This window comes from Manis pentadactyla, chromosome 8, assembly GCF_030020395.1.
Source record: "Manis pentadactyla isolate mManPen7 chromosome 8, mManPen7.hap1, whole genome shotgun sequence".
Lineage (NCBI taxonomy): Eukaryota > Metazoa > Chordata > Mammalia > Pholidota > Manidae > Manis > Manis pentadactyla.
The window spans coordinates 96,274,071-96,297,556 of NC_080026.1; the positions used below are offsets into that span (position 1 = coordinate 96,274,071).

Sequence of the window (23,486 nt, forward strand, 5' to 3'; positions counted from 1 at the left end):
TCTCCGGGAGCCGCCCGGGCTGCGCCGCGCCCGCAGGGAGGCTGAGGGGAGGGGGTCCCAGCCCGGGCCATCCCCCGAAGAGGTGAAAGGTTGGCGACCGGTGAGCGTGTCCCGGGGCAGACACTGCACGGGCTCGGAATCTGCCTGCGAGTGTGTATCAGGAGTGTCTAGGGGTCTGGACCCGCGAGTTCCTTGGCGGACCCCACAAGCGGGTCCTAAGCCCCCAGCCTGGCACGGCTCACGCGATGTGGATAGAGGGCCAAGGTCAAAAGCCAGTGTCAAACTGCACACTGGGGAGGCATCCCCAGCCTATGCAGAGTCAGCTCTCAGCAGCCTTCCCTCTGGAAGCTAACAGTCTAGACTTGTGTAAACATCAGGGCCATTATTAGATAAAACCCTTCAGGTATGGTTTGTTCAGGGAGACCAGGCCTGGGCCACGGATGCAGGTGAAACTGCCTTCCCTCACTCCAACTTAGAAAGAATGTTCTATCTCAGGACCATAATGAAAAAGATGAAGTGGGAATGATTGGGAAAGGATTCACTGCAGTGTGGGCTAGAACAGCAAATGGAAGAAAGGTGAAAAAAATCTCCATTTTCTTGCAGGGCATCCTGAATTTTCATATTTTATGGCTCTTACTACATTTTGTAATGATATGTTTACTGGTATGAGAGATGGTTGAACTAGGATATGGTTGTCCATCAAGTGAACTCTGGGATCAGACTGCCTGGCTTGGATTTCCGGGCAACTCATTGACCAACTGTGTGACTTTAGGCAAGTCACTTAATCTTTCTGTGTTTCAGTTACCTTATCTGACAATGGAAAAGAATAATGGTATCTACCTCACAAGCTTGTGAGTATTAAGTGGGCTGAATCACATAAAGCACTTAGACTAGTACCTGTTACCTAATTAGAACTGTGTTAGCTGTTATTTGTTTAATATTTGCCTTCCTACTAAACTGTAGGTTCCAATAGGGTAGGGCCTCTGTCTCCTTTGTTCACCATTGTATACTTAGCCCCAGACCCTCAGAGAATATCTGTGGAATGAAGAGATTCCTTGGGGTCCTGGCAGAGTTCCTTCCTTTGCCTTCCTCTGTCCCCACTGCCAGTGGATGGTAGGACTGAAAAACATAACTGTCTCCATGGAGGAGAAACAGGCTGTGCAAGTTCCTGACCTGCCCAGCCAGCTGTATCCCAAGTCAGTGGCCAGCCCCAACTGGGCAGGGCAGAGCGCAGCCAACTGCTGCAGCTCAGTCTTGATTACAGCAGGATTCCCACTGGGAGTTAGGCTTCCATTGTCAGCAAGCTGGCTTGCCTGGAGAAGGCAGCTGAGAGACTGAGAGGCATCCCAGCCTCCCAGGCTATCTCCCTGAGGGGGTGGGTGAAGCAAAGTTCCTAGGGAGGTCTCCCCTCCTTTCTTTACCCAACAGCCCAGAGAGCTGGTCCAAGAACCAGATTGCCCAGTGGGGGTCATTAAGGGAATAGGAGAGGAAAAGCATTAACACATTGCCTGAGAAGAGGGGAGAGAGGGCCAAAGGAGAGGACTGAGGTGACAAAACACCATTCCCCACGCTTCCCCAGGGCAGCAGAAAGTAAGGTTCTGGGGAGTGAGACCACTTCCTATCTAGAAGCACCAGGTGAGAGCCCAACTCCGAGTCCCGGCGTGGGGCGGGGCAGTGAGAATGTACACAAATGACAGAAGGGCTGAGTTTTGTTTCCACCTTAAAGGCAGAAGTGACAGCTGGCATGCCCTCCAGAAATAGTGGCTACATATTAGTCAATCATCACTGTGCCCTTCCTGAGCCCTCAAGGAGGCTTAGTTCTTGAACTCCAGATGCTAAAACTTTATATTCATTAATGGAAGGTGGGGTGAGAAGATGGAGAGGCCAGAACTAGCACAGACTAGGGTTGCCATGGAGTCCCCTAGGGTATCCCAGGGGAAAATGTAAAAACAGGACAACCCTGACCTTTCTCATATGCCCAGTGTGAGAGGGGATCTCTTCCTGGCCAAGGGTGAGGGTTCTACACTGAGTATTTTAGGGTAACCATATAAAGGACTTTGAGTCTATGGGTAAAAGAAAGAGAGGTGAGAAAAATATTGGGATGAAGCCTTGGTGATAGCTCAGGATACTGTGTAAGTGGAACTAGCTGCCTTTCAACAGATATTTATCAACTGCTTACTGTGTTTGGCACTGCCTCTCACTTTTCGAAACATCCAAATAAAGTGGAAAATTAGACTTTACACAATTAGAGTTGTTTAATTATTCTCTCTCTTTTCCTTTATGTGTCTACCTCACTTCTTCCTCACTCTCTCACTGCTTGTCTCAACAGCTCAGACTCTGATATGATTACAGTGGCTCTTTGGAGCCTATGGACACTTCTGTGTGCACATACAAATACACACCCTTGCACACACTCTCCTTGATCCCCACTGCTGTAGCACCCACACAACCTCCAGCTACCCCACAGCAATTAGTGGGAAGATACACATAAATAATAAAGAGTTCACCAGTTCCCTGTGCATCAATACCTATGGCAACCTCATGGGGTCCGCTATCTGCACTGTTTCGGTTGCAGCCGGTCCCCTGGGCAGCACCTGCACTCTGACTTTGCCCACAGCATAGGGAACGGAGTTAATGGGGAATTACACAGGAAATTGATGCCCTGATAATCACCAGAGGGGCTCCACTGGGTGGGACCCTCTATCATTCTGCTGACCTTTCTCTTTGAAGGCTCTGAAAATTACACCATGGGTCTGCTCCCTGAATAAGAGAACCTTCCCTCCGTAATTCTGGAATGCAATTTTAGAGTATAAAGATACTTATTCTTCAGACCGAAGGAAAATGGGACAGTTGAAAGTGAGGTATTTAAATGCAAGGAGGAGGATGCTCTTGGAAACAAAGAATAGTTACCTGCTTTTTAGGGGATGTTGTAAAATACATTTGAAGAGAATTCAGTCTTGTGTCCATGAGGAGTTTTCAATCCATATTCCACAGAACCTTGTGGGTTATATGGTCATCCCCAGTAACTGCTCAACATATATATAGATATTACACATAAGATTTTGTTGAAGAAAAGATTCCATGACTAAAAATAGTCCTTGAAAATAAGTTTGAAACCCACTAGACCAGTGGCTTATGAGGTACCCTCCAATTTGAAGATTATATGACTGGTTTTGGAGAATTGGAGGTGATGAGGTCATGGCCTCTCTCCAAGGATTCTGAGAAATTATTAGTGGTGAGGCTTTTGAAACTAGTGAGAAAATGTGATAATGGGGATAGGAAAGAGTGAGAAAGACAAATGAAAACATTTAAATAAGCAATCCTCAAACTAGAAGGGGCTGAAAGGTATTCTCCTCCCCTGAAAGACACATCAAATCACAACCATACACAGAAAAGTTCATATGCCCTGTCAGTAGTGAGAGCCACTCCCAACCAAGCCATTGTGCTTAGCAGGAGTGTCTGAGAGCCATCCATCCCTCCCGTGTCTAAGAGCTGAAAAGAGGATTAAGCACCACAGATTAAATTAATGACTATGATATTTCTTCTTTTTTTTATTAAAGTATCATTGATAAACAATTTTATGATGGTTTCACATAAACAACACAGTGGTTTCAACATTTACCCATATTGTCAAGTCCTCACCCCCTCTATTGTGGTCACTGTCTAACAACGTACTAAGATATTATAGAGTCATTATATACGTTATATATATGTTATAAAGTCTTCTCCACACTGTACCTATATTGTGATTGTGAATTACAGAGCCCCTCAATCCCCTTCTCCCTCCCCACCCGCCCTCCCACACTCCTCCCCTTTGTTAACCACTAGTCCCTTCTCAGTGTCTGTGAGTCCACTGCTTTTTGTCCTTTCAGTTTCACTTTGTTTTCATACTCCACAAATAAGTGAAATCATTTGGTATTTGTCTTTCTGACTATGGTATTTCTTAAAAGAGGAGCTGAAATGTTTAAGGTGAGGAGCTAAGTTCCTAAAGGACTGGGCAATAGGGGATGAGATTTTGAGGTGAGAGGCTAAGAACATTTGGGGTGAGGGCTGAAGCATTTGGGGTGAGGAACTAAGCTATTTGGAATGGGGTCTGAAGTGCTGTGGATAAGCTGAGTTCTGAGTGTCAGGTGAGTTATAAGAGCGTGTAATGTGAGGAGCCGGGATATTAGGAGTGAGGGGTGGAGGGACTCGCAGGGAGGAACTCCCTTCCAATTTCCAGCTAGAGTGCTGGTTCCAAACGGCATTCTGATTCCTGCCTTCCCACCCTCAAGTCCAGGTCAGGGCTCCCTCTACCTCCCCACCACTTCACCATCCCCTTAAAGACTGTGTGTTCCACGAAGACAGAAGGCACCTGATCTTTCCCCTTGTATCTTCAAAACCTAGCATGAAGCCTTGCATATAGTAGGCACTCAATAATTATTTGTGGGATGAATGAAGTATTGGGGGTGAGAGGCTGAGATATTTGGGATGAAGAGAGTACCAATGGAGAGGTGACAGCTGTCATCAGAGGAAAACTGAGGTACTGAGGTCAGAGCGGGCTGCCTGCACCAGCGGGTTGGCCGGAGAGGAATAGCGGAGTATGGGGCCCCCTGGTGGGAAGGTCTGAGGCTCGCAGGGTGCTGGGAGGAGGGATGAGACCGTTAAGAGGAATGTGAATGCAAAGGGAGAAGATGTTAAAAACCACAATTGTAGCTAAGAGTTAGAAAGAGTTTGTTACTGGAAAGGCAAAGGCACTAAGTCCTCTATGTAAGCTGTTCCATTTCACTCTCACCACCACACTGTGTGTGTAGGAGCCATCAGCCCCATTTTACAGAAGAGGAAACTGAGTTTAGAAAGGTAAAATAGCTGGCCTAAGGGCAAACAGCTAATATGTGGTAGAGCTGGAATGATGTGATTGGAGGGAAATGAATAGAAATGGGTATGGGGGGTAAGTAAATGGCAGTGGTGTATGTTGGGGGGTAGAAATGGATATGGGGATAATAAATGGCAGTGGTGTATGTTGGGGAGTTCAGTTCAGATGTGCTTATGTCACCACTGGAATCTAGATTGGAATCTTAAACCCAATGTGGACTTACCCCAAACTAGTTGCAGTCTGGATTCCAGGCACTTAATAGAGAATACCCTCATTCATTCACTTCTCTATTTTATTGAGCACCTCCTCTGATTCAGTCACTTGGGAAATAGAGAACAATCTGACAAAATATTTCTGCCCTCATGGAACTCACATTCTGTAGACAGGCAATGAACCTAAAAGGGCATTTTAGGCTACAGTAAATTCTACAGAGAAAATAAAATAAAGCCATAAGATATGAAATGAGGGAAGCGGATAGAGAATTCAGTTAACAGAGGTGCTTAGACATGGCTGCCCTTAGAAAGTAATTTTTAAGGGAGACCTAAATGATGACAGGAGGTAGTCATTTAAAGATCTTGGACAAGAGCATTCCTGGTATAAGGAACTGCAGCAAAGCCTTGATATAAAAATGGTCACGGTATATTTGAGGGGTAGAAAGAAGTTGGTGTGGCAGGACAAGAGTGGACAAGGTGGGAAGCAGTAGGAGAAGAGGACCTAGAAGCCCTAATAAATCCCACTGTTCTGGTACAACCACCCTAGCATTCCAACCAAACCCTATAGGTCACAGGGAGTCCACAAAGGCAGCCTGCCTCCATGCTCAAAATGGCACCCCAGTTCAATGCCAGAAGATACCTTCACCAAGGGCAGACATAAATCTGGGCCTGAAGCTGGAGGTGACGCTGTTCCTTATCTACCACAAAGCTGGGTGTTGCAGATGGACTCAGGATGACCTCTCAGTGCACCAGGGGCTCTGGAGATGGTGTAATGAGGGTTCTGCAGAAATAGCCAATGTCCCCTCAGTCTATTTAGACAACTCTCTGACCTGGGTAAGCTTCAGGTCTAACTCTTATAGGGGATAGAAAGATTGGCCAGAAATAGGCAAGAAGAAAAGCATAGTAATAAAAACAATGATATAAAACATATTATTAGTATCATTGTACAAATAACTGCCTGAATCGCACTTCCCTCCCCTCTGCCAGTTCCCTCCTACCTGCCAGTTCTCTGTTAAGAGTAAGAGTTTTTCCAGCAGCAGACTCACAGAACCCAAGAATGGACTAACAGTTACCAAAGGGAAAGGGACTGGGGAGGGTGGGTGGGAAGGGAGGGATAAGGGGAATAAGAGCATTATGATTAGCACACATAATATAGGGGGGAGCACGGGGAAGAAAGAATAGCACAGAGAAGATAAGTAGTGACTCTATAGCATCTTACTAATGCTGATGGGCAGTGACTGTAATGGGGTATATGGTGGGGCCTTGATAATAGGGGAATGTAGTAACCACAATGTTGCTCATGTGAAATCTGAGCATAAGATTGTATGTCAATGATACCTTAATAAAAAAAAAAGAGTAAGAGTTTTCCCGGACTCTTGACCAGATCAAATCCCTGTAATGGCAGCTCTGAAAGTTCCATCCCCCACTTCTTCAGAGCACTTGTCCCAAGTGTAGTCTTCCAGATGTTTGTGTGACTGTAGACCTCATGAAGGTAGGGTCTGTGTTCGTTTATGTTCATCTGGGTATCCTCAGTGTCTAAGGTGCCTGGGGCATTGTAGGTGCTCAATAAATGCATGGAAGGTAAAAGAAAAGTATGCTATGGGACTTTTAAGGGGGAACAATCAGGTCAGATGGAACAATCAGAAAAGACTTGGAGGAGATGGAAGGAGGGGAAAGATGTTGGCAGATAGAGATGGAGGTAAGAAGGCACTAGAAGCAGAAAAGAAAGTGTGACTCAAGCCCTGAAGCACTGTGGGCTTGGCAGATGTTTGAGAAACTGGGTAGTCAGGTGAGCTGGAGGGTCAGGTGGAGAAGGGAGAAACAGGACATAAAGCTCAGGACCAGCTGGAACTAAATACTGTCTGGTGGTGGGTGGGCTTACAGGCCGGGCAGGTGTGGCCCTCAGGAAGGACCAATGTCCAATTTTTTGGACTCTAGAGCAGCACTTAGATCCCAGACCTGGGCTACCAATGATTACCGATCAGATATTCCCATTTGAATGTTCTGCTGTCCTCCCCAAATTCAATATGATCCAAAAACAAATTAGATTGAGAGGCAGTCTAACATGGTGGTCAGGAAAACTGAGGCCAAATCCTGGCTCTGCCTCTTACTAACTGTGAGAGGCTGCAAGTTTTATAACTTCTGTGTGCCTCAGTTTACTCATCTGCAAAATAGCACTCACCTCAGAGGGTTTTATGATGAGTAAATTATTAGTACATAAGAAAAATAAAATGGTGCCTTGCATAGTAAGGACTCAATAAATATTGACTATTATAATTATTCCCCTTGCCACCCTTAACCAGTTTTCTCAGTTGCTTTGGCTCTGACAGTGACTTGACTCTCCAGCCAATGATCTAGGTTCAGAATCTTGAAGTCAACTTTGACTCATCCCTTAACTCACTTAGGGGTCAGGGCTAAGTTTGCATTCTACCATTTACTAGTTGTGTGACCTTGGGCAAGTTACTTAAAACCTGATGAGCTTCATTGTCCTCATTGGTAAAATAAAGATGTCATAGCTTCCACTGAAGTGTTTGTTTTAGTAATTTAATGATAATATTTGCAGGTTAATGGCTCAATGCCTGATGCTAACTAAATGGTAGTTGTTTATTATCATCCTGTGTGTTATCAGGAACCAACATTGGTATACTTTCCCTTTTAAATGTCTTTATCCATCCCTTCTTTTCCATTCCCCTCTCACCATCCTAGATTAGGTCTACCTCACCCTCCACAGTTATTGCAGTAGCCCTGCTAACTTTGCCAACTCCATTTTTATAGTCCTCTTTCTTTTCTTTCTGAAATATTATTTGAACATTTACTCTTTTTCAGGCCACTGTCTGAGTGCTGGGGTTAAAGCAGTGAACAAAATATATGTTATCCCTGCCCTCAGGAAGGCTACCTTCTAGTGAGAAGGACAAAGTATGCGCAAAGAAGCAACTAAATATTTACTATGTCAGGAGGTCATCAGTGCTATGAAGAAAATTAAACCAGGGAAAGAGGATGGAGGTGCTATTTAATATGGAATGGTCAGGGAAGGCCCCTTTGCTGATGTGAACATATATGCAGAGATCTGCAGGGAAAACATTGCTTTTAGTAGGATACATCTTTGCCAAAAAGCTATCCCCTTCAGAATTAAGTATGAATGCTCAGGTATGACTGTCTAAATCCTGTGTAATTCTTGTCAGTCTTGTGATTTCATACCATTCCCAGAATGCCTCTGCTTCTACAGACTTGCTCAACATGCTCAAGAATGTAGATCATTAGATTAATAGCACTTATCTTATAGTGGTATTAATGTGAACTTTCCCTCTTCCTTAAATGTGATTTCTAAATGTTTTACTATGAACACAGATTACTTGAATAACAGCAACAACAATAATGCGGTATTTTCTCCCCATCATCTTATTTTAATCTTCATATAACCCTAAAGTAAATTTTATTATCCCCATGTTACAGATGAGGAGACTGAGGCACACAGAGCAGTTACACTAATCCTCTGAACTCAGCTCTTGAAATACCTGGCACCTGATGGTATGTTCACTGCTTGCTTTTTTAAAATGTTAGTTTTGCCTTCTCAGTTAGATCATCGGTTTCTTAAGGGCAGAACCTTGTTTTATTCTATATCTCCCTTTCCCCTCTCCCTATGCTTTCATCAGAGTACTATGTACTGTACATAATGAGTGCTTTTTTAATGGATTAATCTGTTGAATGACTGGTCTATTGTTCTGATATAGTCTATTGCTGTGGTGCCATTTTGTATGTTCTGGACCATGGGACTAAGCATGGAGAACCTGGAGATCCTGGGGGCAGAGATGAGGAAGCTGGACCTCTACCCCAAAAAGGCAGTGATTCCTCTTATCCACTAGAGGCCGCGGTAGGCCCGGTTTTAGAGAGCCAGCAAGGCTGTGGATTACTCGGCGGACCCCGCCCCAGGAGTCATTTCCAACACCAAGTCTCCGAGAAACCAAGGCCCCAGAGGCAGCTTATCAGTGTCCCTGGCTTCAGTTTCTTCCAACAGATCAGACTTGGAATGAGTTAGCTCCAGAATAAAGGTGGCTGATGGCAGCTAAATAGCAGGAGTGTACTGGCAGGTTCCAGATGCCCCTCAATTAGCCAGATCAACAAGCATGTATGGAGCACTTTACTGAGCACCTGCTGTGTATCAGGAAGTGTGCTAGACTCTGGGACTAGCTCAGTGAATAGGACAGACTCTGTTCCTGCCCTCCCAGCTCTTACTACCATCTAAGGAGGGACGCAGATAATTAAACCTAAAATTATTATATTGTGTGATAAGCTGCTGACATGATTTCTTTTCCAGGGTAGTTCTCCTTGGGTCTCATTTCACTGTGGATTATCCCATGGGATATCTACCTGCTTTCAAGAAAAAAAAAACAAAAGAAAGAAAGGTGGGAGGCAGAGCAAAGAACATTTGCCCACATTTGGAGAGTCACTGCAGAGCCCCCTCCTCTCTCGAGGAGGAAGGATTCCCAGTGGCTGCTGGTAGATCTGAGGGCATCTGGTGCTGGGGCGGGTCCCGGTGTCAAGGAAGTGCCAGACTACCTCACCGTTGGTTTGCTGTCCTTCGTCCAAGTGGCCTTGGAACTGGGAGGGGAAGCAAATTCCCCAGATTTTGGAGTGTGACTCAGATCACTGGCTTTCTGAGTGATTTCTCTTGCCTCTTTCTTTTCTTAGTTCTTTTTTCTCAGAGTATCAGTCAATAAATATGTTTATCAAATGTATGTTATGTTTAGGGCACCCTTTTTTACCCAGAAGCATGAAGTCAAGGTAGTTACAACAGAGTTAGGGAGATAACTAGACAGGAGCAGAGACAGACACCCACGCAATGCAGCATTTCGGTAAGTGCAAATCGGTAGCTGTAGACAATCATTGCTGGGGTTGATCCCTGGAAGCTGAAGTGGTCTGGGGTGGCTTCCTCCCTGGACAAGGCGACCAGGGTCTTCCACGGTGGGCCCTTAATCTGCCCTGTGGTGGGGTTTCTCTGAAAGAGGTGTCCTCAGAGAAGAGAGAGGACATCCCCCACACCCCAGCTGTTCATTCCACTGTGCCTGGACAAGGGGCTCAGAGGCCCATGTGCTCCACATTCCTGAGAAGCAGCTTCTGAGTCAGAGCCCCAGAAACAGCTGAGGCAGCTTCATGCTGGAGTCTTGGCTCTCTTTCCCCCATTTCTGTCCAAAAGCAACTCCCTCCCCAGCTATTTGGATGTGACCAGAAACCCAAGCCAGTCTCTGGGATAGCAGTCTGGATCGGCAGTCTGTAAAATGTATTCTCCCTGCATCCTCTCTTGGTAAAAGTGTGTGCCCAATGCTACCTGTGCCAGGAAGTCCAGGGGGTGAGGGAGATGACCTATGCCTACAAGTAGGAGCTCCCAATGCAGCCATTGTTGGGCTGCTTCCTGGAAGGGGGTCCTAACCAGGACTTGGCTTGAGTTAAGACAGCAGTATTCCCCGGGCAATCTGCCAGAGCCGCCTCACTGCCTGGGCGTGGCGCCCAGGACATGCCAGGGCAATGCTAGAGGGCTGACTCAGGGGGCTGCCTAAGGGGAACTGAAAAATCCTTAGCACCCACCAGCTAAGAGAGGAGACAAAGCTGCCCTGAGGCCCTCTATGATTGCCCTGTAGTGCCAGACCACCAACAGGCTCTGTGGGTGGGTCCAATCCTTGGCCACTGATCTATGAAGCCTGACATTTCCTGGGGCTGCCCACAGAAGGCCAAGCCTTCCCCTCTCTCCCTGAGCTCCTCTCTTCCAATGAAGACCTCTAGACATGCAGAGCTAGGTTCCCTGACCCTCTTCTGCAACCGATTCAGGCACTGACATTGTCACTTTCTCATGACTGTGACCTTGGGCAAGTCACTTGCTTTGGTGAGACTTAGATTCCTTATATTTAAGGTAGGACAAATACTACCTGCCTGCCTCATAGGACTGCACCAAGGATAAAATGAGATCATGTCTATGAAGGTACCTTATATACTATAAAGCACATTTGTAAGAAAGTATTACTACTGTCATGGTTATTTCTGAGATAGGAATTAAAGCTGCTGGTCCCTGAACATCAAAGTCCTCCCCTTTGTTTCTTTTGTCTAATAAGTTGCTCTGAAGCCAGTGCTGGAATCCTAACCCAGTCCTGAACCTCAGAACACTGATACAAGGTCCTTCTACCTGGGGCTATGGGGCCACCTCAGGGAAGCACCCCCAACCTCCTCTGCTCTGTTAAACCGGTTCTTTCCTTTCTAATCAGACTCCTCCAGCCCAGTTGTCTGCAGTGATGACAAAAGAACCTAAAATAGCACAGGCTCTGCAAACACTGCTGGAGACAGCTTAGGGCATAAGGTGCTGCCTGTCCACCATGGGCCTGTCTGGGCATCCCAGCCAGGTGCAGCCCTCTACCCTCCAGGCCTGGTGTGTCTTCCTCTGAGCTGCACCGGGATGACAGCACCTCTTGTCAGCACTTTGGATGACTGCCTAGAAAACTGGCTTGCCTAGAGGTGCCAGGGGAGGAGGCTCACGGGTCTCCCATAGTACCTCACACCCACACTCTCCGTGGACCAAGAGGCTAGGCAAGCTGGGCTAAGATCACGCAGAGCTGGGCCAAGATCACACAGAACAGTAGCTGTCTGGTGACTCTGGGAGGATGGCTGACTGAGAACCAGAAAAGTCTGATCTGAGGACCATGCAGCCAGCAGGCCCTGTCTTGTCTCTCTTGCTGCAGAGCCAGTTTGGAGCAGGCAGCTGCTGGGCCTGCCTTGGCTCTGAGATCCCCACAGGGCCTTAGCGTGACTTACCCTGGTGGGAGTGGTGGCTGCCCAGGCCCGAGAGGAAGAGGCTTGAGCAGAGAGCCAGAGGGAGGAACTGCCATTCCAGCAGCAGCATTCATGACTGCTGAGCCCGTCTCTCATTGCCTGTATTTTAAGCAGTCATTTCCACACAGCAAGTCAGCCAATTCTTTCTTAAACACTTTTCTTTAGCCAATGTGTTCCTTTCCTGGGTGATTGCTGTTAGAAAGACAGACGAAGTCTTAGTTTATGTCAGGAATCCCAAACTGATGATCTTCTAGCTAAATCCAGCCCTTAAACCTATTTGTGTTGACATGCACAATTTTGATTGGGAAGATTAAACATTAAAAAAATCCAGATTTTTCAAATATTTCTTAACGTTTTGTGTGCTTAGGTTGGTTTCTCTCAGAGGCAGACCCTGAGGCAAGGGTTCAGTTACAAGTAGTTTATTTGAAAGGGGATCCTAAAAAACTCCAGTTAGTAAGTGGGGAAGTGGAGCAGATAAGTAAGTTATCAAGGAAGTTACTGGAGCTTCTCTTGGGGAACTCAAGGCAACAGTGGAGAACATCTGTCATCTCACCTGAGAGGCAAGGCATTAGCATATTTCTCTACCAAGCCCACCAGTCACTGGCCGAGAGCTGTTATGGTGTGGGGACAGAGCAGACATGGTGGTGTTAATTCCTGAGGAACATCCAGCCTGCTGTACAGTAAGAAAGAGTGAGTTCCAAAGGCCAGAGGAAGCTGGAAGTGATAGCATCCGCTACATATGGAAGATCTAACGAAACGGGTCCTCGGTTCCCACTTGGCAACAATTAGCAAGAGCTGCCAAATAGCAGTTGCCCCTTTAAACCAGACAAGAGCTCTCCAATCTGCCATAATTCCTATCCACCCTCCCCACCCACTGTCCTGCATTCAGCCTGCTTTACTTTTTATATTACCTGCTTAGTCTCTGGGGTATCTGCATTTGTGACCCTTGGTTTATGCCTATGTGCAGGCTCTTCCACTATAGTTGTAAATCTCACTGTGTCTGTTTCCAATGACTTGTTTCTTATTCTTTTTTGAACCCTATAAGGCAGCTAGTCTGGTGATTGCAAAAGATGATGACTGATTACTTCTGTTTCTTTAGTCCGGTACTCTGAATTTAAAAGAATTCTCTGAGTCTCACATCTCCTTAACTCCATGCTGTTATATACACTGCATCAAATTGTGTAAAAGGTCCTTGCTGTGGAGACAGACTTGGGGAAGCCCTTTGCTATCTCTTCAACATATCCAGCCTTATTGGCTTTCATTTCCTAGGATGCACTGAGCTCCTTTTTGCCTAATTTCAACTCCTCTGCCTGGGAAGTTCTTTTTCCCTTTGGGACAGGCTAACTCATATTCACCCTTTAGGACCCAGCTTAAATGTCACCTACTTAGTGAAGGTTTCCATATCAGTCACTTTACCCCTTACTAGGTTATGTCCCTCCACTGTTCATTCTCACAGTGCACTGTATTCCTTCTTAATGTATTAACGTAATTATATACATAGTGGTATAATTTGTATTTAGACTGGAGTGCCATCATTAATGCAATTAATATATGCAAACCCAACCATTCACACTGAGCTGAAAGAACAAGAAACAATGGAAATTCCATTATTTAAAGTCACATTCCACCATTAAAGCCAGATCTGGACATCTACTGCCCCAGGGTCACACCCAAAGTACAAAGAGAAATTAATGTTATTTCTTGGCTTCTAAATGCCAAGGTCCTGGTGACTTAATGTATTTTCAAGAATAATTTTGCAATCTCTGCTTTGTGAACTGATTTTAGAATGTCTCATCACCCCCACAAACACACACAATGCAGAAGATGGAAATCCACTGTATTATTGGTCTCTCTCTCTAGATTGCAGCCCCATGAGGACAGACAACATGCTTGCCTCCATCAATGCTGGATCCTCAGGTTCTAGCAAAGTGCTGGACACATAGTAAGTGTCCATCAACAAAACTTTGTTGTATGGATGATGATGGATGGATGGTGGAGAAGGGTCGATCAGAGCTGAGAGGACTAACACTGTGCAGAAGGTACCTAGAGATAGGCTGGTACTTAATATGATGTTGCTACCTACCAGGCTGGGGACAGAAGGCTGAAGGGAATGAGGTGGCTGCACTACTGCAATTGGACTGTGTCTCTCAAGGGCTGCACTTGTACAGATCTCTCAGGGTTTGCTAAGTCCCATACTCTACTTTCCCCAAAACCAAGATCTCTGGATTAGAGCCTTATCCCCAGCAGTACAGCTGCCTCTGAGTCACCGCCTAGTACTGCTGTGTCCCTCAGGGCCCAGACAGGGCACACCATCCTGCGTGGATTCCCAGCCCAAACCAAAACTCCACCCAACCCCCTACTGTGACCCTGCTCATGACTCCCTCCCTATCCTAGCCCAAAACTCTACTTTGACCCAATGCCAACCCTGATCTTGATCACAGTTGTTTTTCAGACCTGTTGCCAATCCCCGCCTTGATTTATATCTTGACTCTAACCTTGGCCCAGCCCATCCTTGCTTTTGATCCTGAGTACGTTATATACCAGTGCCTTTTTGGTTATTGTATAAAGCTTCTACATACATTATTGAACTTGATATGTATGACTCTATGTAATCCTCTTCATTTTACAAATAAGAAAACTGAGACTCAGTGTGAAAAATACCTAAAGTCACACAGCTAGCATAGCGGGGTGCCCAGACCAAATTCAGGTCTTCCCACTCTAAACCCAGGGCTCCAGGAGTCTGGGTTACTGAAGCTCCAGATACAGGTCCTCATTGCCCATGTGGCAAAGTGATTCTAGGTAATTAAAGACCTCAGAATAGGTGGTGAGAATAACAATAACCTTAATTTACTGGGCAATTTCTTTGTGACATGCAAAGTGCTACAAATCTCTTTATATATTCGCTCATCTAATCCCCAGCATGAGGCTCTGCAGTCCCATTTTACAAGTGAGGAAACCATGTCTTTTGGAGGTTAAGTAATTTGCCCAAGGTCACACAGCTAGTAAGCAGCAAACCAGAATTTGTCCCCAAGTCTCTCTGACTTTAAATGCAGTTCACTTCAACATTTACAAAGAAATAGGATGGCAACAGGAAGCACCTAGGAGCCTAGGTCTTGCAATCATGTTCCCACCATACCTTTTGAGCTATAGTGCCAAATTCCAGGGTATTGTGTTTGATCACCAAACTGGGTCAAAAATGAGTCAAGCTTTGGTAGGACTGACTCACTGTGGTGTCTGCCAGTTCTAAAAGGAGACAGGAAGCCTCAGAAGGCAATAGCCAGCTGACCACTGCAGAGTGGACCATTGTAGAGTCCCAGAAGTATCCGCCACAAGCCCTGTGGTGGTTAAACATGGAAACCCATGTGCCTGCCAAAGAAAAGATCCAGACTCAAGACTCATTTTAAAATCAGACATGCCAATCCCCTTTTTTTTCTCCATATTCAGCCTTACCCCCAATAGGGCTGCGTTTTGGTCAGCTCCTCTGTCTTTCATCTCTGACTCTCACACTTTGTCCTTTTTCTTCATGGACAGGTTTCTGTGTCTCCATTCCCAGTCCCCACCCTCATCTCAGTTCACAACTCTGAAAATCTGTGCTGTCACCTTCTCATGTCCTGTTTCCTCCGAGTCTTATTCTCAGGGCCTGGTAGATCCCTGGAGTTGCTCAATCGTATGGTAATTCTATGCTTAACTTTTGAGGACCTGCCAAACTGTTTTCCACAGTGACTACTCCATTTTACATTCCCTTCAGCAAAGCACAAGGGTTCCAATATCTCCACAGCCTCACCAACCCTTGTTATTTTCCACTTTTTTGATAATAGCCATCCTAATGGGTGTGAAGGGGTACGTAAGGTCCCTCTGAACACAGTACTCCACAAGTCCAAGTGTTCCAGATTTCCTGAATCTGTTCCCCCTTTTGGGCACCCCATGAACCTCCCTGGCTCTGAGGGTTGGCATTTTCCTGTGGCACAGGAACCACCATTGCTGATGAGCTGCTAACACACTTCTTTCTCCCTGTAGCCTCTAGTATCTCTGAGAAATAATACAGACTTTTGGAAGAATACAAATTCAATTTCTTTAGGCCCATAATCTTCTGAGCTCCTTTTTCCCTGTAGCCTTCCAGACCAGAGACAACTGTGCTGACTCCATGGGGACTGGCTTTATAGCTTTGAACTGCCACTGACCTCAGAACTAGAACAGCATCCAAAGCCTCGGGAAAAATTGTTCCTTAGTCAAATCAGAACCCAAGGGAACAGCCTATATTCTAGTTACAGCCCCCAGGCTATTTCAGTCAAGCCTGCTGTTTGCCCCTTCCTTTGCTGAGGCTCATATTTGGTGGTTTAGGTCTCCAAGACAGATCCTGGGTGTGGTGATTCACCTCCTGTATGAGCCTCATGACTCCTTGAGGGGAACTTAGAGACCTGGAATTTTGGTCAGGATTCCCTGTTCATATTCCCAGAACCCATGCTCTCTGGGGCAACATTTGTTTATGTTGTTGAACACTTACGTCCTCTCCATGGACTTATGATGTCAAGAACAGGGCATGTCAAAACCTGGCCCCCATGTCCTCATACGTCCTGGGCTTTGCTACAGCCCAGGCCTCAACCCTTTGCTTAAGAGTGCCCAATGGAAATTTCTTTTTCTTTCAGGTACTTCTGTTCTCTGCAAAAGCAGGTGGAAAAATGTCCTTCTACATTCCACAAAAGAGAAAACGGAGGCCTAAAGAGGGAAGTGACTTACCCAGGTTCACAGATGCAGTCAGCGACCGATCTGAGAATGGAACACCATTTTCTGACTCTTAAACCACAGCCCTCAGCCTGGGCAGTCACCTCCTTCCTCAAGAGGAAGCCCTCAGTAACTCCTCAGAGACAGGGCCTTTGTACTAAATAGGAGCCACAGAGATTGGGCAGTGGGGGGGTGTCCACCCTCAGTCTTTCCACTCCAATCCATGAGACTTTTATATTCACAGTACTTTCAAATGCAGATTGCATAGAACATCCCTTTAAAGGAACTTTCTAAGGCTCATTCTGAAGCAAAACATGACCCTGCAGGTATGGAAAAATAAAAGCTCCTAAAGAATAGGAAAAAATGCAGCGGTATATGAGTCCTCATCTCTGTCCTTGCACTTTCTCTTTCCCTCTAGTATCCTCTCATTTCAATCCTCTCTTCCACTATGCACCCAGAACTTGGGATTTGTCATTATTCCATTCCTTCCCGTCCAAGCCCAGGTAAAATCCAGGTTACCTCTTTTGCTTCTCATTTCAGGTGAGACCAGTAGGAATTTCCAGCTTTACTAAAAGCCTTAAACACATCCTTGTTCAAGAACATGCAGTGCCTTCCTGGAGTCTATGGTATCCTACAGACTTCCACCTGGTTTTTACAACCTTTTATAATCAGACCTCACCCTACCTAGCTGTACTTAGTTCTCACTGGTCTTCAATATTAACTCTCCCTAAGAGGGCCAGATTTCTCAGTGCTTTTGTACATGTGTACACACATGCACACGCACCACCCCCACAGTTAAGGACATACAAAGTTTATATTCCACGATATATAGAGTTTTGTTTATTCCTGTTCCTGTTTTTTTCCAGGACTATTGTTTGAAACTACCAACCCAGCATGACCCATCCTTTAAGACGTGTTCAATTCCAGGAAATCTCTACTTCAGTGTCTCTCAGCTTCTACTTCTAGTTCTTCATGCTTCTATTGCAATTATGGTCAGTGGTCAGACTGTTTAACGTTAACAGTTTTTCTTAACTGTGGTAAAAAAACATGCAACAGAAAATTTACCATGTTAATCCATTTTTAAGTGTACAGTTCAGTGGTATTAAATATATTCACTTTTCTCTGCAACAGATCTCCAGAACTTCTTCATCTTGCAAAACTGCAGCTCTGTACCATTAAATTACAGCTCCCCAGTTTCCCCTCACCTAATCCTCTGATCACCACTGTTCATTGTTTCTATGAATTTGACTACTTTGGACACTTCTATATCTAAAAATACATGTGGAATCATGTAGTATTTGCCTTTTTGTGACTGACTTATTTCACTTAGCAGAATGTCCTCAAGGTTCATCCATATACTGTAGCATGTGACAAGATTTCCTTCTTTTTAAAAACTGACTAATATTCCGCTGTACATATAGGCCAAATTTTGTTTATCCATTCATCTGTCCACGGACGCTTTGGTTGCTTCCCTCTCTGGGCTACCATGAATAATGCCACTGTGACATAGTGTGGGAATATCTCTTTGAGACGCTGCCTTCAATTCTTTTGGATATACACCCAGAAGTGGGATTGCTGGGTCACTTGACAGTTCTGTGTTTAATTTTGAGGAGCCACCCTCCTGTTTTCCACAGCAGTTTGTGCCATTTTATAATCCCAACAACAGTGCACAAGGGTTCCAGTTTCTCCTCATTCACCCATTTTTCTTGTCAACACTTGTTATTTTCTGTTTGTTTTTTTTTATTGAACCATCCTGCTTAATGTCTCTTTAGTTGTTTCATGTGTATTCATTTTGTCTTCCTTACCAGATTTTACACTTGTTCGGGGCCGGGGTCAGTCGGCTCTGTGTGCCCTCAGGGGTGAGCGTCATAAGGCACACCTTAGGTATTAGAAAGTAATTTTTGGTTGGTTGAGTAAAGTTAAGTCTGAGTTGAGCTCAAGTCTTTTATTTTTAGAATATGAGGTAGAATTTTCTTTGTAAATAGAATAGGCTGACTGTCATGATGAAGCTGAATAAGCCTTTAGGATATGATGCCATGGAGCAGGGGGTCTGCGCTGGGAAAAGGTTACTGTTGCTTCCTTCATGATTAAAAATATAAGTATTGTGGGCATCCCACAAGCTACTGGGTCCATTGTTGCTGGGGTAGTTCCCACCCTCACTGAAGAGGGACCATACCCTAGAAACCCAGGTCTATTCGGGTGGAACCAGAAGGTCCTAGGAAAACAGGCAGCAGCAAAACAATTGACCTTGAGAGGCTCAGAGGGGCAGCGCAGGAACCGTGAGGACGTGTCACAGCTAGGAAGGGCCTCGTAAGGACAGGTGTCCTCAGTTCTGTCTTCTTCTCACCTCTGCTCAGTTCCTCTCAAGTTTCCTGAGGTCTTAGGGAGCCAGTTTCTCCCTTATGACTGAGGATTACCCAAGCTCTTTCTGTTTGTATGTGGAAAAGTCCCTCTATTAGCCACCCATTTGGCATTTTAAAAATGAAACTATCACTAGGATCTAAGGAAAAAAAAAAGACTACAAAAGCGCTGAAGCAATGAACTTTCTGAGATTCTTTAGAAAAGTGGCCTCAGGGCGGCTGGATCAGCACCAGGTTTTCAGGTGTACATCCCCGTCTTGATTCATTCCTGTGTAGGGAACTGCCCGAAAGTCGGCCTTCCAGCCTGGACCTTTCCACCTCTATATTCTCCTCTGGCCCCCATCTCAAAGGATAGAGTTGGAGTAGAAGCCCTGGTAGATCAAAACTTTGTAATTTAAGTGGGCATTTCAAAATGATCAAAATAAACTAATACTCCCTAGATATGCATTGGCTAGTGTTACCCCCAAACTTCTTCCATGGACCTAAGGAATCAGAATTTCCAGGGAAGTAACCTGAATTTCTATATTTTTTAAACTTTCAAGCCAGGTGATTCTTATCATCAGACAAGATTGGAAACCATAACATTAGTGAATATTTATTATTATAGATTGCTGGGCACCCACTCACAGGGTACTGTTTTTTCCTCAGGAAGGGCTAAAGAGATAATACTTTTGTAGTGATAATCAGTACAGGCTTTGGAGTCAGGCACCTGGGTTTGACCTGCCAGGTATTGGCTTGGCTGTGTGAACTTAACTTCTCAGAGCCTCAGTTTCCTTGTCCATAAAGTGGGGATGATAGTGCATCTCCCTCACTGAGGATTAAATGAGATACTGCATACAGAACTGTTACCCAATGCCTGCTAAGTAAAATGCATGCTCAAGAATTGATAGTTATTCCCCTACAGAAAAATATTAGGGTATCCCCAACATATAAATATGGGTGAATAATAACTGTGCAAAAGGAAAACTGGCCATTGATGTTTCCAGGGATCCACATAATAAATAGGCACAGCCAGAAACCCAGTGATCAATTCTCTGACTAGAACCAGCAGACACAACTGTGGATGGCTATGTCAAGCAAAATGAAAAACATTTTGGTAAAAATCTGGCTCGAGCTGGGTAGGCAGGGACCAATGCAGATGTGACTTGAACAGCTGGGGCTACCCTGGAAGGGCACCATGGCTCAGAAGCAGGAAAATTCCCAGGCATAAGGATAGGTACCCTCACCTTCCTGACTGAATGCAATACTGCTTCAGACATCATTCTCCATGCTGGAATAAACCTGGCCTCGGTGTGAGCCCCACCTCTACCATTTACCCATAGCGTGACCTGGGTAAACTGTTTAAACTCTGTGAGCCTTAGTTTTCTCACCCATAAAATGTATTATTAATAGTATGTTCCTTAAAGTTTGTTGCTAAGATTGAAAAAGAAAATGAATGTGAAGCAAATAAAGTGGGCTATTATTATCTACTTTAACAAGCGATAGGTTATAATATCCCCTTGGAGAGGACAGATTTCTTTAGTTCGGGCCACACTTCCTGCCATCACTGCTCTTAGAGTAAACAGGAGCCTGGTTAGGTAATCTAGATACTGTTCCTCCTACTCACTCTGCACACATATCTATCTCAGGGGCCCCCTGCTGTATCCTGCCCCCTCTTCTCATAGACATCCATGTATTTCATCCTAGAGTGCTTTCTAAAAGGAGACCGACCTCTCCCTAGGACTTGGCTTCCTCACACACTGTTATCAATCACTTTGTGGAGAAAGAAGTACCTTCTGCAGGTAGGTAGGGAGACAAAGAGACTAAGGGTGGGGATCGAAGGTGGTCAGGAAGGGAGGATTCAAAATAGGAGGGGAGAGGTTGGAAATGTGTCATGAAGTTCCTCACTATCAGTGAATTCTGAATACCATCATTTTCAGCGAATGAACTCAGATGATTCACTTCCCTTCATTAGTCCTCTATTTTCCTCTCTGTGTAATGGAAAGGGAAGTGCTTGCACTTGCTTTAAAGACAGAGAAACACATAGAATCCAGCTTGGGAGAGCCAAGAGCATGTGGAATTATGCATCATATTGGCAATGGCTATAAGGTGGTTTTCCTCTGAAAAATATTTTTGAGTATACTAGCTCCTGGCTGAACGTATTTCCTTAAATGTCATCAATTTGGAAGTTTTCAGCAAATGCACCAGTCTGATTTCCCATTCTAGGCTTTTCTCCCTGGGTATCCCCTTCAGCTTCCAGGTAAGCAGCCATTGCCATCCAACATGGTAACCTGGGCTCTAAGCAAAAGTTCTAGGACCAGGGCTAGCTTTGGTTCCTGGTGTGGGACTCAGAATCTAAGTTTGGAAAGCCAGGACCAACACTCCTTTAAGGTAATAAGTTCCTGGCTCAGGAAGTAACTGGGTTTAGGTTAGAAACAAAGAAAAATTTGGCCAATGCTCAAAATATTCATGCAGTGGTCTGAGCTGATTGGCTTGGGTGGGGCTAGAAATTGGGCCAGAGATGGTGAGGCAGTAAAGGGAGAGAAAGGGTAGGGAATTGGGGGCTACTTGGTCCCTCTGTCCACATTGCTATTGGTGACAGAGTTAACCTCAGAGTGCAGCCCCTGGGCTCTTTGCTTTTCCATGAGTAAGGAAGCAAGTATGCGGCTTTCCCCCGCCTTTCCACAGGCCACTCAGGGCCTATCGTGTTACAGGCAAAGACGCAGCTTTCAGTGGCTACTGTGACAAGCAGCATCTTTACCATTAGCACAAAACACGTAAGGAGAAGGAGTCCTCAGACCCAAGGAAGCTCTGTGACCCCAGCATTCAGTACCTCCTTCCCAGAACTGAAGAGGAGTCTGTTTCCCTTTGCATGCGAAAGAGAAGAGCTACAGTCACAGACAACAGAGGGGAAGGGAAAGGAGTGGGGGTTGAGCAGCACATGCAGCTGGCCAGTTGCTGGGAACTGTTGGCTAAGGACATAGCATCCCCATTTAACTGGAAATCTGGGATGGACTCCAGAGAATGGCCTGATCTTCTGAGCCAGGGTAGCCATAATCAGGAAGGCAAGGCAGGTACTTGGTGTATGGTAGGTGCATGATAAATATTGGATGAATGAATATAGGAATGAATGAATGTTTTTGCATGCAAGCATGACATCATTCAATCTGCAAAGTGAGGCACATTTAAGGCAGGCATTCCCTCATTTTGCAGATAGGGAACTGAGATCAAGAGAGACAAGTGTCTTACCTAAGGTCATTCATCTTGGATGTCACAGGTCTGAGGCTAGACACTATACTCCATAGTACCATGCCCAAGGAATACATCTTGTGACTTGATGTGAACTTCCTTCTGGGTCCTGCTGATCAAAAAATAGCCCTTCAAAGGCCTAGTTTCCTGGACATAGTCTCAGGGTCAAGTTTGGACATCCTGGTTCTCCTTGCAAACCTGGCATCTGCCTGCTCCAGGAAAGGGGGCCCCTCCATTAGTCTCTATTGCTACATCTGACTCAGGAGGTCTGGCCCCATGAGACACAGAGGCGGGGGGCTGGTGGCTGGGAATCAGCAGCAGACTGAAATCACACACATTCAGTTCCTTATTCTCTCACCCTCAATAGAAACTTCAGATACCCTAGACCACCAAGTTAGTTTCTAGAACTCAGGCAAGCAACTAACTCATATTACAGTGAGGGCCTCCTAGGAGCCCAGAGGCCACAGCCCAAATAAATGTTTCTGGAAGGAGGTCTCCAAAGCCATCAGGAGGGCTCTGCTGAGGGAACATCTTATATCATCTGGCCCTTCTCTTCACAACATTGTCTCGAATCTTATGGAGGCAGTGAAGAGCATGGGCACAAGGATCAGAAAACCTAGGTTCTCGTGCTGACTTTTCTACTTATCAAGTATGAATCTTCTCTCCACCTCATTTTTCTCATCTGCAAAATGGGAATAATAATTCCCAGTCATGTTATGAGGCAGTTGTGAGTTAAAAGAGAAATGGTTTGTATCAAAGTGCTTTTTAGCAGAAGGCAGAAATGGTAGCAGTACTATGTTTTTTTAAAATTAAGATATCATTGATATACAATCTTATGAAGGTTTCACATGAGCAACATCGTGGTTACAACATTCATGCATATTATCAAGTCCCCCAAACAACACCCCATTGCAGTCACTGTCCATCAGCGTAGTAAGATGCTGTAGAGTCACTACTGGTCTTCTCTGTGCTATGCCAGTACTACTTTTTATGGCAAGCAAAAAAAAAAGAAAGGAGGGAAAACTTCCAGGGTGCTTCAGAGCTCTCTCTTCTTACTTGTTCACTGATTCATTCATAATAAAGCAACTATACAAACAGGCATGTACCAGGTACGAAGGGAGAGACAAAGATATTTCAGATGTGGCTTCTGCTCTCAAAGAATTAAAAGGTTAGTACAGACTCTGCCCCAAAAGATGGCCACAGATTTCAGAGATCGCCGAAGATTACAGAATTGAAAGGAAGTTCTGTGAAGCATTGGAGGCGTTAGAATTGTTCAACCAGGTGAAGAAGCCG

At 45.2% G+C, this 23,486-nt stretch overlaps 1 long non-coding RNA gene across 1 annotated transcript; it reads left to right on the top strand.

Moving 5' to 3' along the window:
- The first annotated feature begins 3 nt into the window (after nt 1–3).
- LOC130684609 (uncharacterized) lies at nt 4–17,236 on the top strand. The gene is made up of 3 exons (XR_008998943.1): nt 4–100; nt 8,521–8,595; nt 16,530–17,236. It is a non-coding gene; the product is annotated as an uncharacterized LOC130684609 (long non-coding RNA).
- The last annotated feature ends 6,250 nt before the right edge of the window (nt 17,237–23,486 follow it).